Source organism: Hylobates moloch, unplaced genomic scaffold (assembly GCF_009828535.3).
Source record: "Hylobates moloch isolate HMO894 unplaced genomic scaffold, HMol_V3 SCAFFOLD_6, whole genome shotgun sequence".
Classification (NCBI taxonomy): Eukaryota; Metazoa; Chordata; class Mammalia; order Primates; family Hylobatidae; genus Hylobates; species Hylobates moloch.
This window is the reverse complement of record NW_026652281.1, coordinates 59526528-59542533: the sequence shown is the minus strand read 5'-3', so window position 1 is coordinate 59542533 and position 16006 is coordinate 59526528.

Below are 16006 nucleotides of genomic sequence, written 5' to 3'. Positions count from 1 at the left end.
GGGAACCACATACTTGAAAGTTGGTCAAGTACATGAGGTTGTGAGAGAGTTTGTAAACTAAGCCATAATTGTGGATTCTTTGTGTTCACAACAAAGTTCATTAAATCCTTTGAGGCAAAAATAAATATCTTTTGGAAGAAAATTGTCCATTACTTTCCTTTAAGTCTCCCAAGTACAAATTTCACAAAGAACAAACAATATTAATTTACTGAGCTTAGTTTTCACCAAAGATAACCTCAAAGATTCTAAAATATTTAATGATTTATGTTTAATCCAATCCTTGCATACGTTTGACATTGTCTTTTCAGAATGTTGTAAAACAGTAGAAAATGTTCCCAAGTCCAATATAACTATAATTTGGAAAACTTTCACAAAAGCAAAATAATTTCAATTTTAATTTGAAAACAGTTTCCAAACCTCAAGAAACTGCTGGTTATCTCTAGAGAGAGTAACCGGGAAAGCAACAGTTTTACTTTTTATCATTCTGTCTCTGTGAAACTTTGTTGTTTTTTTTTTTTTTTTTTTTTTTTTTTTTTTGCTTTCTTTGAGACAGCCTCTTATTGTGTCAACCAGATTGGAGTGCTAATGGTGACTACAGCTCACTGTGGCCTGGAACTCCAGGCTCAAGCAATCCTCCCAGCTCAGTCTTCCGAGTAACGGACTACCAGTGCTTGCCAAATCGTCCAGGTAATGTTTTTGTGGTGTTTGTAGAGACGGGGTCTGGCTTTGTTGTCCAGGCTGACCTCTCAGAGTGCTGGGATTACAGGTGCAAGCTTTTAAAAAAACATGTCCTAAACAGGCACTGACTGTCACGAGCCTTTAATTCCATCTACATGGGAGGCTGAGGTGGGAAGATCATTTGAGCCCAGGAGTTACAGTCCAGTCTGGGCAACATAGTGAGACCCTGTCTCTAAAATACAAAATTTCAAAAAAACAAATGGCACACACCTTAATCCCAGCTACTCCCAGCAACTGAGGAGGATTCCTTGAGCCCAGGAGTTGGAGACCAACCTGGGCAACACAGTGAGACTCTATTTGAAAAAAACTTTTGTTGTTGTTGTTGTTGTTAAACAATAATTTCAAGACTTAATGTGAATTCCCAAAACTACGTTAAGGATATGTGACTTTCAAATACCAATATTTCTCAAAACCATATGATATAGGCAATTAAGAAAAAGAAAATTTTACTTGATAAGTTAAAAATTTGATAATACAATGAAATTAAAACATCATAATATGTGAAAAGGAACTATCCTGTCAATCTCTGTAAAGTTATAGTTAGTACATAATAAGAAATTAGAACAATTAATTGATATCTCAAGCCCTCCCTTTCTTGTTTATTACCTTCTTAACAGTAAACCTAAAATTTCGTAGCCCCAGTTCCAATCACTACTGTTGAATAACTCTATTCATCAATCAATACTTTCGATAGCAATTCAAAAATATAAATTTCTACATACATGCCTAATGTTATTGGTAGTAAAATTGACATTTTTAAGGGGCTTTCAAAAATCAATATATTTTGGTGAATATAAAATTTCCTTTGAAATTTTATATTTTAGAGAGAGGGTCTCACTATATTACCCAGACTGGACTCTAGCTCCTGGGCTCAAGTGATCCTCCCATCTCAGCCTCCCATGGAGGTGGGATTACAGGCACGTGACAGTCAGTGCCTATTCAGGAAATGTTTTTTTAAAACTTTGCACCTGTAATCCCAGCACTATTGGAGGCCAGCCTGGACAACAGAACCAGACCCCCGTCTCTACAAAAACTAATAAAACATAGGCCAAATAAGCAAGTAAGAAATTATTTCCTGTATAATGGCATTCGCAGCAACCTGAATGGAATTGGAGACCATTATTCTAAGTGAAGTAATTCAGGAGTGGAAAACTAAACATTTTATGTTCTCACTCATAAGTGGGAGCTAAGTTATGAGAATGCAGAGGCATAAGAATGATACAATAGACTTGGGGGACTTGGGGAAAGAGTGGGGGGGCGAGGGATAAAAAAAACTACACAGAGGGTACAGTGTATACTGTTCGGGTGATGGGCGCACCAAAATCTCAGAAATCATGACTAAAGAACTTACTCATGTAACCAAACACCATCGGTTCCCCAAAAACCTATTGTGTTTTTTTTTTTTTTTTGAGATGGAGTCTCGCTCTGTTGCCCACGTTAGGGTGCAGTGGTGCCATCTCGGCTTACTGCCATCTCTCCCTCCCGGATCCAACAGATTCTCATGCCTCAGCCTCCTGAGTAGCTGGGATTACAGGCACCTGCCACCACGCACGGATTTTTTTGAAACGGAGTCTTGCCCTGCCCAGGCTGGAGCACATTTTTATGGTTTTAGTAGAGATGGGGTTTCACCATGTTGTCCCGGCTAGTCTCAAACTCCTGACCTCAAATGATCTGCCCGCCTCAGCCTCCCAAAGTGCTGAGATTACAGGCTTGAGCCACCACACCTGACCAAAACCTATCGAAATTTTTTTTAAAAAGAAAAGAAATTATTTCCTGTAGCTTTTTCTTTGAACTTGGATGCATAATTATGGAAGTGAAGCATGCAAAGAATCACATTCATATCACAGTGTTTTGCTCTCTACCCTTTTGTCTTTTATAGTCTTGAATAGGGAACCAAGAGAAATCAAGTCAAGATTTTTTGCTTCTATTAAACCAAAATAGGTTCATTAATCTCATGTAAATTGATGGACAAGTATATGTATCTCTTTATAGGTTTTTTAAATGTAATCATTATGCTTTCATGTATTAAGGTGTCACTTTAAACATTACTTCCTCAAGTAAGTCTTGCCTGGCCACCCATTCTAAAGTAAGTCTCCTTTTATGTTTTATTTATCATAACACTGATAACTATCTGATATTTTCTTTTATTTACTTGTTTACTATCTTTCCTCTTTAAAATGTAGATTCCACAATCAGAAATCAGTAGGACCAAAAGTAGTACCATGTTCTCAATAAATACTTACTAAATGAAATAAGCTTATATTTCTAAAAGGAATTCCTATGAACTTGAGCATATAATGGATAACTTGATAATCATTTTTAATTTATGTGTTTATGAAGCATTACATTCCAATTATTTCTAGAATTATATGAACAGTCTTCAACTAGTCTCTCCTCCCTTTCTTTTGACATAACATATTCTTAAATGTGGCAAACTGCAGACATTTTGGGAGGACTTGTTTCAATAATTGAACACACACTAAATAGCTAAAATAAGTTGTCTTCAAAAGGAAATTGCAAACAGCTAAAATAAGTAGTCTTCAAAAGGAAATTGCAAAGAGTGACTGTTTCCAGATGTAAACTACTCCATGAGTGACATCTGCTTATTCCTTCCCCCATTGTCAGTGTCCATACTTGGGCTTGCTATTCTCTGCTCTCTATACTTTCCTTGGCAAACTTCACATATTTTATCATTTTAACCTAATCACAAATGTCTATTGGTGCCTTCCAAATAGAATCATACTCCTATATCTGGACTTTCTGATTAACTGGATGATTCTGCAAACTCCCCACTTCTGAAAGGAGTTGATTGTTTTTCCTCCCACCCTCATTCTTCTAGCCACCAAAGCCACTACAGTACTAAGACAAAACATTAGGTCAAAAAATCTACATGTTCTTTTTAAAATGTCTCTGTCACATGTCTTCTCTTCTTTGTTCCCAACTTCAGGTTCCATCACCTTCTCAGATTATTTCAACAGTCTCCAACTATTTCCCTAATTCCCTACTAGGCCCACTGTGGCTCATCTGAATACTGATTATGGTGAACCTTCTTTAAATGCTACTTACCTCATTTTGTTTATGTGGTCATATTTTGCATCATAACACCTTTAAGATTCACTACAACCACACTAGTCCAAGCCACAATCATCTTTTAACAATTACCTCTGCTACGTAACTACTTTTCCCTCAACCACACTTTTCTTACTCTACTCTACATCAGGGGTGTCCAATCTTTTGGCTTCCCTGGACCACATTGGAAGAAGAATCGTCTTGGGCCACACATAAAATACACTAACACTAATACTAATACTAATGATAGCTGATGAGCTTTTAAAAAATCACCAAAAGAATCTCATGTGTTGGGTTGCATTCAAAGCCATCCTGGGCCACATGCAGCCCATGGGCCATGGGTTGGACTAGCTTGCTCTTCATACTTCAGACAGAATGCTCTGTTTAAAGTGTAAATAAATCCAAACATGCCACTCCCTTGTTTATAATCATTCAGTGGCTTTCCACCACACTTAGGTCAAAGATCAAAACCCCACAAAATCTGTCTCCCTCTCTAACCTCATTTTAGTCCATCCTACCTTATTTCCATACATTTCTGTACTCTAATCACACTGAGCTTAAAGTTCCTCAAAATGAAAGCCTTCTTCCTACCTGGGGGCCTTGACATGTGTTGTCTCCTTATCTATAAAGGTCTGCCTGACCCCTTCCCTTTGCTCAGTCATCTACTCCTCCTCTAGTTAACCCTGTCAAACGTTACATCCTAAGGGAAAATTTCCTAACTCCAGTCCCTGTCTCAGACTAGTTACACATTCTCATAATTTTCCGTACTTCTCCATTAGAGAATGCATCATGCCATAATTAATTAGCTAATTGTGTAACTGTTGTTTAAAGTCTAGCTTCCCGATTAGAATATTTCATGAAATAGGGCGTGAACTGGATTTGGTTTACCACTGTTCTCCCATGCTTGGTGCAGCACTTTGTACACAGTAGCTGTTCAATAAATATTTGTTGAATATATCAAAGAAGAAATCTGAAGTAACTATCCATAATTTCTATCATCAAGTCTCCCTGCTGGCCAAGTTTCAAGAATATAAATAATCTGGCCTTATTCCACCTATCCACAAATATTAATCATCATTACTGAATATAAAACTCTTCTGTCTTCTCATTCTCAAAAATGTGCTGTGCTCGCTCCTTCATGCATTCAGGTCATCAGTGATCATTTTGTTTTTCTGACCCATAATGCTCTTTCTTCTATCTATCTTAATTCTACAAGTCTTTCAAAGCCCCGATTCGAAAATGCAAATATTACTTTCTCCAAATAATCCTTCATTGGTTATTCATAGTTTATCTTTACTGTGGATTTCTATTAATATACTCATTAATAGGTATCCCACAATTTGTTAATTTAGTCACTTGAACTTGATCTTAGGTTTCTTGGAGTGAGCTTTTGTTGTTGTTGTTGTTGTTGTTTGTTTGTTTGAGACAGGGTCTCACTCTGTCACCCAGGCTGGAGTGCAGTGGTGCAATCTCAGCTCACTGCAACCTCCGCCTTCTGGGTTCAGGCGATTCTCCTGCCTCAGCCTCCCGAGTAGCTGGTACAACAGGCGCCTGCCACCACGCCCTGCTAATTTTTATATTTTTAGTAGAGATGGGATTTCACCATGTTGGCCAGGCTGGTCTCAAACTCCTGGGCTCAACTGATCCGCCTGCCTCGGCCTCCCAAACTGCTGGGATTACAGGCGTGAGCTGCCTCACCGGGTGTGAGCATCATTTCTTATACTTTCTCTAAGTCTTCTTCCAAGGCATTCTGTCTCTCAAGCCTACATTCTCAAACATGTAAATAGCCCCTAGCACAGTATATTAGTAGAAGGTAATCAATAAAAACTTGCTGGTTAGTAGGTTTAATATTGGTTCAGAAATTTGTAATTGATTTCCTTATATTTATCTTTACCTTTAATGTAGTAAAAAGCAGTATGGCCACTTGTACATTAGAGGTTTCTTTTGTAATTAAAAGACAAAAGCCTAAAAGTGACCCAGATATTTAATCCGAATTTTCTGCTTTACTTTATAATAAAGTCTGTTGACAATAGCAGTGTGGATCCAAATTTTACGAGAGTCCAGGGTCAGTTACAATGTTCATGACAGGTGACTTGCAAAGCCCATTATATCTCCCAGGGTATCATTTAGTACCTTTTTGCATCAAAAGAGAATTCACTGTAGCTTCAAAAAATGCATTCATAGACTAAAATAGTACCTTAATAATCTTGAAAAAGTTAATGAGGTCAATCAAATGCTTAGCCCAACTTCCAACTTCCAAATCAAGAACATTCTCTCTCAATGGTACAGAAATAGAAAAGATCTGCATGTTTTGATGACTCACTTTTCTACCACCTGGTCTTATGAATATATTTGTTTGTTGTTTATTAACTCAAAACTTCACTGTTTGGTTATTTTTAAGGACCTTAGGATCTCTTTGGTGGGAACATAATAAAATAACCCAAAAAAAATTTCATTGGTTTGAGTTGCCCTTCTTACATTTGTTATTTTGAACCCATGTTGTGTGAAAATGAGAAAAAGACAAATTTTCACTGTTTATACCATATCATGTTTCTAATTTCTGCTCAAAAATGCAACAAATGATATAAATTCTCCATGTAACTCTTAGATTTCAGGTTAGATATTTAGAGAGATTAACTTTTAAGTCACAGGAATACCCTTTAGTAACATGAGCCATATCTTTATTCATAATTCCCAAGGGATTTATGAACTAAGGAGCTTTAAAAATTGGAACTAATAGAGCTTTCAGAAATGGTCCTAACTTCAAGGAGAAGGTTAAGCCAGAAAGACTCTTATTTCTCGTATCATTAGTTAAAATTATAAGTATTTTAGGCCATTTATAAGCAGCATGCTTCTATGAGTTAGATATTTTAATCAGGGTGAAATAAAAATATTAAAATTACTTACAAAATATTTTTGTTTGGAATACATTAATAATTCCGTGGTCTAGCACTTAGTTCCCATGTGTCCAGTTAACTTGGCCCTATTTCATAACTATTGACTATTCCCCACATCCAGAACAAGATCTCAAATAAATATCCTACACATGGCCTTGAAAGCTAGCTTAGAGGTTGCTTGCAGTTACATACTCACTCGCAAATAAATCTATGATCTTAGTCTACCTAGGAAGGGTAATCTCTTCAACAAAGCAGGGCAGCATCAAAAGGCCTCCCATATTGAGAGAATCAGTTTATCTAACAAAATCAAGCCCTTAGATCCAGAGGGCAACAGCTGTCTCAGAAAGATAAATCTCTTATTTAAATGTATTCATTCTTTCATCCACAAAAACTTATTGAGCATCTACTATGAGTCTGACACTGTTCTAAGTATAGGATATTCAGCAGTGAACAAGACAGGTAAGTCCCCTACTCTACAAACCTTATGAGTGTCTAAGAATCAGTAAGGGGTGCTGGGGAAAATGATAAGCAAATGAAGAATCATACTCGTTGCAAGGTGGATAGAATAAGAAATTGATGTCAAAATAATTTCAAATTAAAGAACATGCTATACAAAAAGCCCACCAGGTGCACACTTTTCTTAGACGGTGAACTATATACATATAATACATTATTTAGCTAGCTAACTGGATAAACTAGATAGATACAGATTTGTATTCAAACATTTAATCCAAGAAATCTTTCCAAGATCACACATCCCATGGCATTCCCTGTCCCACAGTGAACAAAGGAATTAGTGTCACATTTTCAAAATGACAGATTACTCACCAAGATAAAATTGTATATGCTTAATAAGTAGGTAGCTTTTTTATTATAGATGTGTACATAAGCCAATTAATAAAGATAATTAAGAAACAGAATTAGTAATATGTTCTAAATGAATTTTTAAAGTATTTGTTCATCAATTTCACTTGAGAATGTATATATACACCAATCATTCACCTGCCCTGAAGTTTAACTATGGAAATTCCAAACAAATTCCTTGTATAAATAAATGTAGATAAAGCAAAATAGTCCAATAAATACTTATAACAGAAGAGCAAATTTTACATAAATACTCTGTTCCTATTTTATAGATGGTTTATACACCTTCCAAAATTTATTTAGAATCACCTGGGGCTTTTGGCCAATTGTCTACGCACACAAATGTGCTAAATAATAGAAACTTCTAAAAAAAACTATTACTGTTATATTACATATCAATTCACATTCCAAAAAATGTTATATTTCAAAACGCACAAGTAAACCCCCATTTTATTGTTAATGCATCCATATACATTGTATACATGCCTTCATAAACATTCCACGGTATTAGAAAAATATACCCTCTTAAAGGTATTTAAATAGGCAGCAACACTTTTTACAAAGCAAACAATTAATTTATGATCATGACAGGTGTGTGTAGACTAGAGAATTAATGAAAAGCAAAACATCTTAAACAGTTTTTTAATGTTATGAATTTGATTTTTCAAGAAATACATGTCATTTATTTTCAAAACGAAATGATAGCAATACTTTCTAGAGTCTGTCAATGGTATTTAAAATAAGATACTCATAACTTTCAAATACTGCTTTTACTAGTCATCACTTGTCATTAAATGTAACTGTGTATTCAAGAGCTTTCTAATAATAGCCTTTAATTAAACGAAGGACTGTTAGAGGGTTTCTGTTGCCCTTTGAAGTTCTTAATTATTACTTGTATCCAGCGTTTTATGGTACACTTAAGGTTAAATTAAATCATTTAAATATACCTTGAAGAGAAATATGAAGACTTATGCCCATTTTAATTAAATCTCTGAATTTCAGTATTTGAAAATAATAACATATGTTTTGATTTTTTTTCATGGCCGAATGGTAAAATGCTCACTATATTAAACAACAAAAAAAGAAATGGTAGCTTTTTGTGGGACTAATCGCTAAGCAGATGCATGTAAATGAGCTATTTTCTATGCATGGCTTCCAAAAGTGCTAATTAAATAGTTGGTATTCAAGGCTATGCTCGCTCATTGTTTAGTGACACACAAATCCAGCGATGTGTGCCAGCAGACATTTTAAGTTGAATGTTTTCTCCTCTACGGTCTTTGTCATGAAATGGTGGCACCATGATGAGAACACTAGTGTAAGCAAAACATTGAAATATGCTTTAATAATGTTTTAACCATGTAGTGACACTAGTCTAGTTTTCTAATGAATTTTTAATTTCTGTTTTCTTATAAGGGTGATATGAGTTATCGCTGATGCATATTAAATCATATACATGAGTCATTTTCTCTAAATTTGCATAAAATGGCTAAATGCTAATGCACCAAATGGAGCTTACTATATGTGGTACAGCAAATATTCCCTTGAAGATTTTCTGCAATCAGTCTCCTGTATTTCATTAGCAACCAGATAAGGTGTGGTCTGCAGAATAAAAAAAGAAAAGTGTGTAGCTCATGAACTTATGAGGCTTCAGATGATTTCTACGTGGTGATTAGAGTGGATTCTGCAATTAGAATTTATGTAGGTAAAACACACATGTGCTTCCTTTAAAGGCACAGTGCAACAAAAGTTCTGAATACAGCCTTGCAATTGTTAAACAATGAAAAGGCACCATTCAATTATTGTGATTTTTTTACATCTATAATTAAATGAAGGAAAGCCATACTTTAAATTTAGTATTATTTGATTGGCATAACCCTTACTGAAATTTTACAATTTCCCTACTATGTTTATAAAAGAACTTTAAAAAATAACCATGTGTGAAATGTTTTGTTTACTAACTGTTCCCATTTTCCTTGTCAAATAATGGTGAAGCATTTTCTGGACTAATGTTTAACATTTAAAAATGATTTTTTCTATCATCAAATACTCTTACTGAACTGACATTAGGATCATATGCTTTAAAAAAAATGCATTAGTGTAACAGTATTATTGGGCAAAACAGAGATGTTTACTTGAAGGATAAACTTGCTGCTTACTCACTCCACTCATCAACCTTTTTCTCATCCCCTATAGTTCCACCATCTGGAATATTTTTTAACCCAGTAAAGAGAAAATTGGGGAAGGGGATGGCTATTTAAAAATAAATGCTTTGCCCTACAGTTATTTTGAATTAGTCTTGATAAATAATTAAGGAATGCATAATATATTATTTAGATGCCATGGTCTTAAGAATTTGAGTGGTATTTCAAGTACAATTATAGTCATTTATTTATCAGTAGAAAATTTACATAATCACACTTCAAAATCCAGTGGACTGGAGAGATATCAGAAAGACACCCATGAATGTGGTAATGACTCCGAGCATTAGATTAAGTTAATAATGTAGTGATGCACATGATATTCTAGTATCTAGCACTACAGTATTTGATCACTTAAAATGATAAAGGCATAAATATTTTTCTCTTTTCAAACTATTTTATGCAGAAGGGCTCTTTATAGTATAAAATGCAATATGAAAAATCAAAATTGAATTAGACAATCTCTAATGAAATAAAGCTAGTTAACTTTTAATAAATAAAGCCAAAAAATTTTCAATGACCATGAAAATAATTTTATCATAATAATAACTATTGGCTAACAAAAAATAGTGTTCACTTCATATATTTTGAACTGATAATATAGACCTTTAAGCTGAAGTCCAGAAAAATGACAGAAATTCAAGACCTCTCTCCTGTCATTGAGCACAGCATGCAAATGGAGGGATTACCTATTGGAAAGGTAACACACTCTCTGTTAGCTCAGTCATGCTACGGATTCTTCCTTAGCAGCTAGTCCATCTGAGACAAATTTGGCAGAAGTATATGCAGTATTTGTACTGTGCTGTTTGAATCACTGGAATCCCGTGTCATATCTGCAAACTGAGATTTTAGACTATAATTGAGCATGAGTCTTCAGTGTGGAAATCTAAGCTACTCAGCAATTTTTAACTTTATTTGGGGAGAGCTAAACTTTTTATTTTTATATTAACCTACGTACCTAGAAATTGTCATAAGAGTTACTTTATAAAACAATTGCAAATGCAAATTTATCAATTAATTCCTATATCCTTGCTGTCTAGGTATTTTCACTACTGGAACCACTCAAGAGGTATATATTACAGACCCCAGAGATGAATTCCTATCAGATTATTTTTCTGCCATCCATTTCAAACCCCACTTGCCATGAATTTGTTATACATTCATTGCCATGAATTTGTCTAAACAGTTTTCAGGCTATTCCACAAACCACTCAATACCCTCAACTTCAGCTTCCCAATATCAGCCAATGCTAATTTAACTTTGTATGTACATCATATATTTCAAGGGTAACTCAATCCATTAAAGTAACATATATTGGGTAGTGACTGTGTACAAACTATGTACTTTCTAATAATAAGGCCTAAAATCTATTATTTGAGCTCCTCCCAAAGACTGTTATATTTATGCAAGTTTCAAGAATTTATAATTCTCACTGAATTAAAAATAAGGACTAAGTACACTTTTATTATTACTATACAACAGCTTTAACCCTGACAGGAAGTAAGTCCATAGATTCCGAATTTCAATGATATTACATCTATTATTGTCTTCATGAAGGTATTATCTCCAAATATATTATATGAAGTATTTTTAATTAGGCCAGTGTTGATAAATACATTAATTATATTTGAGATACTTATTCGGTGAAAATATTTCTAAATCATACTTGTTAGAAATTTTTCCATCCCAGTAAATTTCATTCATATGTATATATTTGTGTGTGTAGGAATATATTTTTCCCTAAAAGACAAAGATTTAAGAGACATTCTGGGTAATATTCTGTAGATCATTATTTGTGGCCTGATTCAGAGAAAGTATTTATTGTCTATCTTTTTTTTTTTTTTTAAGCACATCTCTTTTCTCAAGTGGTTCCTTTTACAGGTTTTCACCAATTATTAAAGTGATTAGCATCTGTAGTTTTTTCCAATCTCCCACTAGCTATTACTGATATAAAAAAATAAACATCTTAACCTTGTCAAGTTTAAATTTAAAACTTAAAAAAGCCAAGAGCCAGGTTGCAGTTAAAATTCTCCTGATAGCTTGTTTTCCGAGGGCCAGTGACTATTAAAAGAAACTCAGAGAAAACACGAAATCTGTCAGACAGCTACTTAGTGACAGAATTAAATGAATATTGTTAGGTAAGTGTTTTAATAACGCAGCATTTTCGAAGCATTTTCTGAAGATTATTTCTAATTGGCCGTGTCATAAAGTGGTAGCAAACTGCTTTAAAACAGTAATCAGACCGAAAGTAGTTGAGGAAGCCTATGATAGGAAGTTGTTAATAATATCCTTCGAAATTTACCTGTGAAATACAGAGCTTGACTACTTTTGTAAAAGTGGAATTGAAAGTAAACGGCCTCTGTAATGCAAATTGACCAGTAGCAAGAAAGCCACTACCTTTGGAGTCCCACGACTTCACCTGAGCTTGCAATAGACCTTGTGAGCCCTTTGGTTCATGGAATCAAAACTGTTTTGACATGTTGGCCGGTGCCCTTCGGTGTCACTGAAGCTCAGCCCGCGGACGGCGGTGCGTCAGTGTGCACCGGGAGCCCTGGGCCCCAGTCCCTGGGCTCGTGCCTACGCAACAGCAGGACCGCCCGGGGCCTCCCAGGACCGGTGACCTGGTCCGCCAGTTTCGGCCCTCTTTCCAAGACCTCTTTCCAAGGCCCTCTTTCCTAGCCTCACCCGAGGGCCGAAGAGCCGGACCTGCGCCGGGCGAGTTGGATTTAGCCCAGTTAGAGTTAAGATGGTATCATTAGCTGCGCACAGCGTGACTTCGCGCTAATCCTCTCTGCAACTTACAACAAGTTTAAATGTCCATGCATGATGTTATTAACTGGCTTTAGTAAGTGCTTAAGACCCAGATCTCTTTTTAAAGTAATCTCTGAACAAGTTCTACTGTATCCACCCAACAAGGAGATTAATATTTCCAGCAAATCTGATGATGGGGTAAGATGCGCCCTGAGCACCTATGGGCAATGGGGGTAGAAGTGGGAGTTGCCCCAGGGAAGGGCCCAGAGCGGCAAGCGCTCACCAGCGCCGGCCACCGAGCAAAACTTCCCCGCCCCCGCCCCACCCCCCGAGCTTCCTCGCAGGGAGACCCTTTCCGTTAGCAGCTTTTCACTAAGTTAATAACGGTGTGTGTGTGGTGGTGGCGGGGAGGGGGGATTTGGGGGTTACACAATATCTATATCAATGATATTGATCACGTCCAGGGAAAAAGCCTGGGCAAAACTAGAGACACCGAGTGTCAGCAAAAGAAAGCCTCTTAACCACAAGTTGCGCGCCGCCTGAGGAAGGTGCCCTGTGGCAGGGGGTGGCCGCTGGGAGATGCCTGCCTTTAACCGACGTCCAGGCGTGACTAAACCTCGACGCCACCCCCATTCACAAGCTCAACTCAGGGATTCCCAAGCAACCGCAGACCGGAGGTGGCGCAGAGGCAGCGACCAAGGTCGCTGATTAGGGGCCGAGAGGCAGGCAAATAATAATTAAAAAAAAAAAAACCGGAATAGCCTTCGCGGACGCAGCTCAGCGTGCCAGGCAAAGGACAGTCTGACGACCAGCCCCTGCCGAGTCCCGCAGCGCGGCGCGGGTGTCCAGCAGCCTCCAAAGCGCCGAGCGCGGGCACGGGAACTTGAGCTAGCGCAAACTTGGGCGGCCTCCCAGCCTGCTACCCGGGCCGCAGCGCGCCCCCGGCCTCCCAGTCGCGCGCCAACACGGGACCGCGCGCGCCGGCGCACCAGCTCCGTCGGCTAGAGCAGCCAGTCTCCCGGGAAACACCAATCAGACGCCCGCTTTCAGGCGAGGGCCGCGAGCCGCAGCAGCTGCAGGAGGACTCGGGCAGTTGGCGGTCACCGGGAGGCGTCGTCCTGCCCCGCGGCGGGCCAGCCGCCTTCGCTGCTGCCACTGCCTAGCCTAACCGCTTCTGCAGCCAGTCAGAGTCGGCTGTCTCCTCTGTGCACCGCCCACGCCAAGTACCTTGCAAGGCGGCTGCTAAGCCTGGCTATTTTTAGATCTCCAGAATGCGCTGCGCCCGCGCTCAGCTAAAACCGAGTCAAACCATCAAGCACAGTGATGTGCTGCTTTTTGAACAAATGTGGCTCAAAACTCCGTATTTCCCTGAATAAAGTCGATTATCTGCACTTTTTAAAAGCCCTACCCCCTGTGGTCTGGCAGTTGGCTGAAAAGCGGAAAGCCACACGCTCCCACCTCAAACATGGTCATCACCTTTCTAAGGAAGTGCACTAACTCTCGCAGCCCTGATTGAGGGCAGAAAAATATTCCTTAATATCAATCACAACTATATACTTTCCATTTCCATTCACCATCTTAGAATTAATTCCACAAATAAGTCGAACAAGTTCCCAGAAGGGGTGAAATGGGTTCTCTGAGCAAATAGGAATAGAGGGTTCTGCTGATTTCTGTACCAGGTTGTTTAAGTTGTGTTAAGAACCCGATGAGCAGAGAAACAGGGTTAACAAAGCCATCCATTAAAATCCAGAGACACTGAAGAACTGCCTTACATGCCCCAATTGCTGTAGGACCTGTTTAACTATCTCGAAGTAGTCATGTTAAAACAATCGACCCAGCATTATAGATATCTTTTTACTCAATAACTGATTCTAATTAGTTCTTAGTCTTAAAGAACACCTTGTCCTGTGTCGCCCATCTCACCACTGCCACCCCCAGCTCCCACTAAATGCAACATATTATGGTGTGTTTTACTTAACTGTAGCACATTAGGGAGGAAAGGATATCAATTTTCTGAAACCACAGTGACATTTCCAAACATATAGATTCATAGGAAAAAAATAGATACATAGACAGTTACATACTGTCATTCATTTTCTAGCCACATTGGAAAATAAAGCCTTTGGCTTCATCTCTCCATTTTTAAAAAGTCAAAATTCCTAAAATGCTAAAGTATCTTAAAATATTTATATGTACTCATCTATATGGCTTACTTATAATTTAAATGGTTTCTTAATTTTCATTAGGCTACACAAAATCAAATTAGAATTTTATATTTTTCCAAATAAGAAAATTATTTTAATTTTAAAAATAAACACAAAGAACTCTCGTGGTGGAATATTTACTGTTCAAGGTGACCTAAAGAAAAGTCACTTTGGAAAATATTCCATTTTGAATGTAATATAATGCATTTGTCTCATTATTATGCATAATGGCAACTTCATTAAGGAATTGACACTAGTAAATATACCCATTCACATTCAGCAAGGACACTGAAGAAGTCTTCCTGAATCTTTTTTTTAACCTTTATCCAATTTTCATTTTTGTTGTTGTTTTGTATTTTTTTGTATGACTGTGTTTATCTTATATCCTTTATTATTTGATTAATGAGGGACTTTTCAATGTCAATTTTCTGGTATAACAAAGTAGGGTAAAGAAAATAAATGGGTTCTATCTTTATATTTACTTTTACAGGTATCATTTTATTGCCCTATTTCTAAGTATTTCATGAAAAGATTCTAGATGTCAAAACCTGCAGTTAACGTTCCTGTTTAGAAATACGCAAAATAATACCTTTGACGTTGGCAACTCAGATGTATTATTCAGCAAAACAGCAATTACTCATTGTTTTGCACTTACATGTTAAGAACTATGAGACACTTGGTGACACAATAACAAAATTGCAAAGTCAATTACATTTAAAATAGACATCCTAGTAAAACATACACAACCAACTCCATTTACTTTTTTTGAACTGTTTTGTTTCCTTTTTCTGACTGTTTACAGTCAAATAGATTTCATGAATGTTAAACCGAAGGATAACTGATATTTACACACATCATGAGGGGGAAAAAAGTTAGAAAGTAGGGGGAGGGGCATAACATAAAAAGGAAGTGTATTCCTGGGAACACCAGAATCCACCTAGGGAGGTGTCAGAATATTCTTAAATATTTTTGGAAATGATGTTCTTTTGCAATGTCAATCACAGTGGCAAACTTTGAAAGAGCAGTGTGCCATAATTTAAAGCAAAATTTAAGCTAGATTCACACCAACAATTCTATGCAGGACTAAAGTAATAAAGCCCATGTAGAGTCCATTTATATTTAAGAATAGAGAACTTCAGGTGGGACTAGGTGTTTGTTTTATGGTATTTTAATTGCACAAGCAGAATTTTTGTAATTTCAACTTGCCAGTACTGAATTCCACCTCTCATACCAGCCTGAAGCCTGAATTGAAGTTCCCATCAGAAAATTAAAATATTTGTCTGGA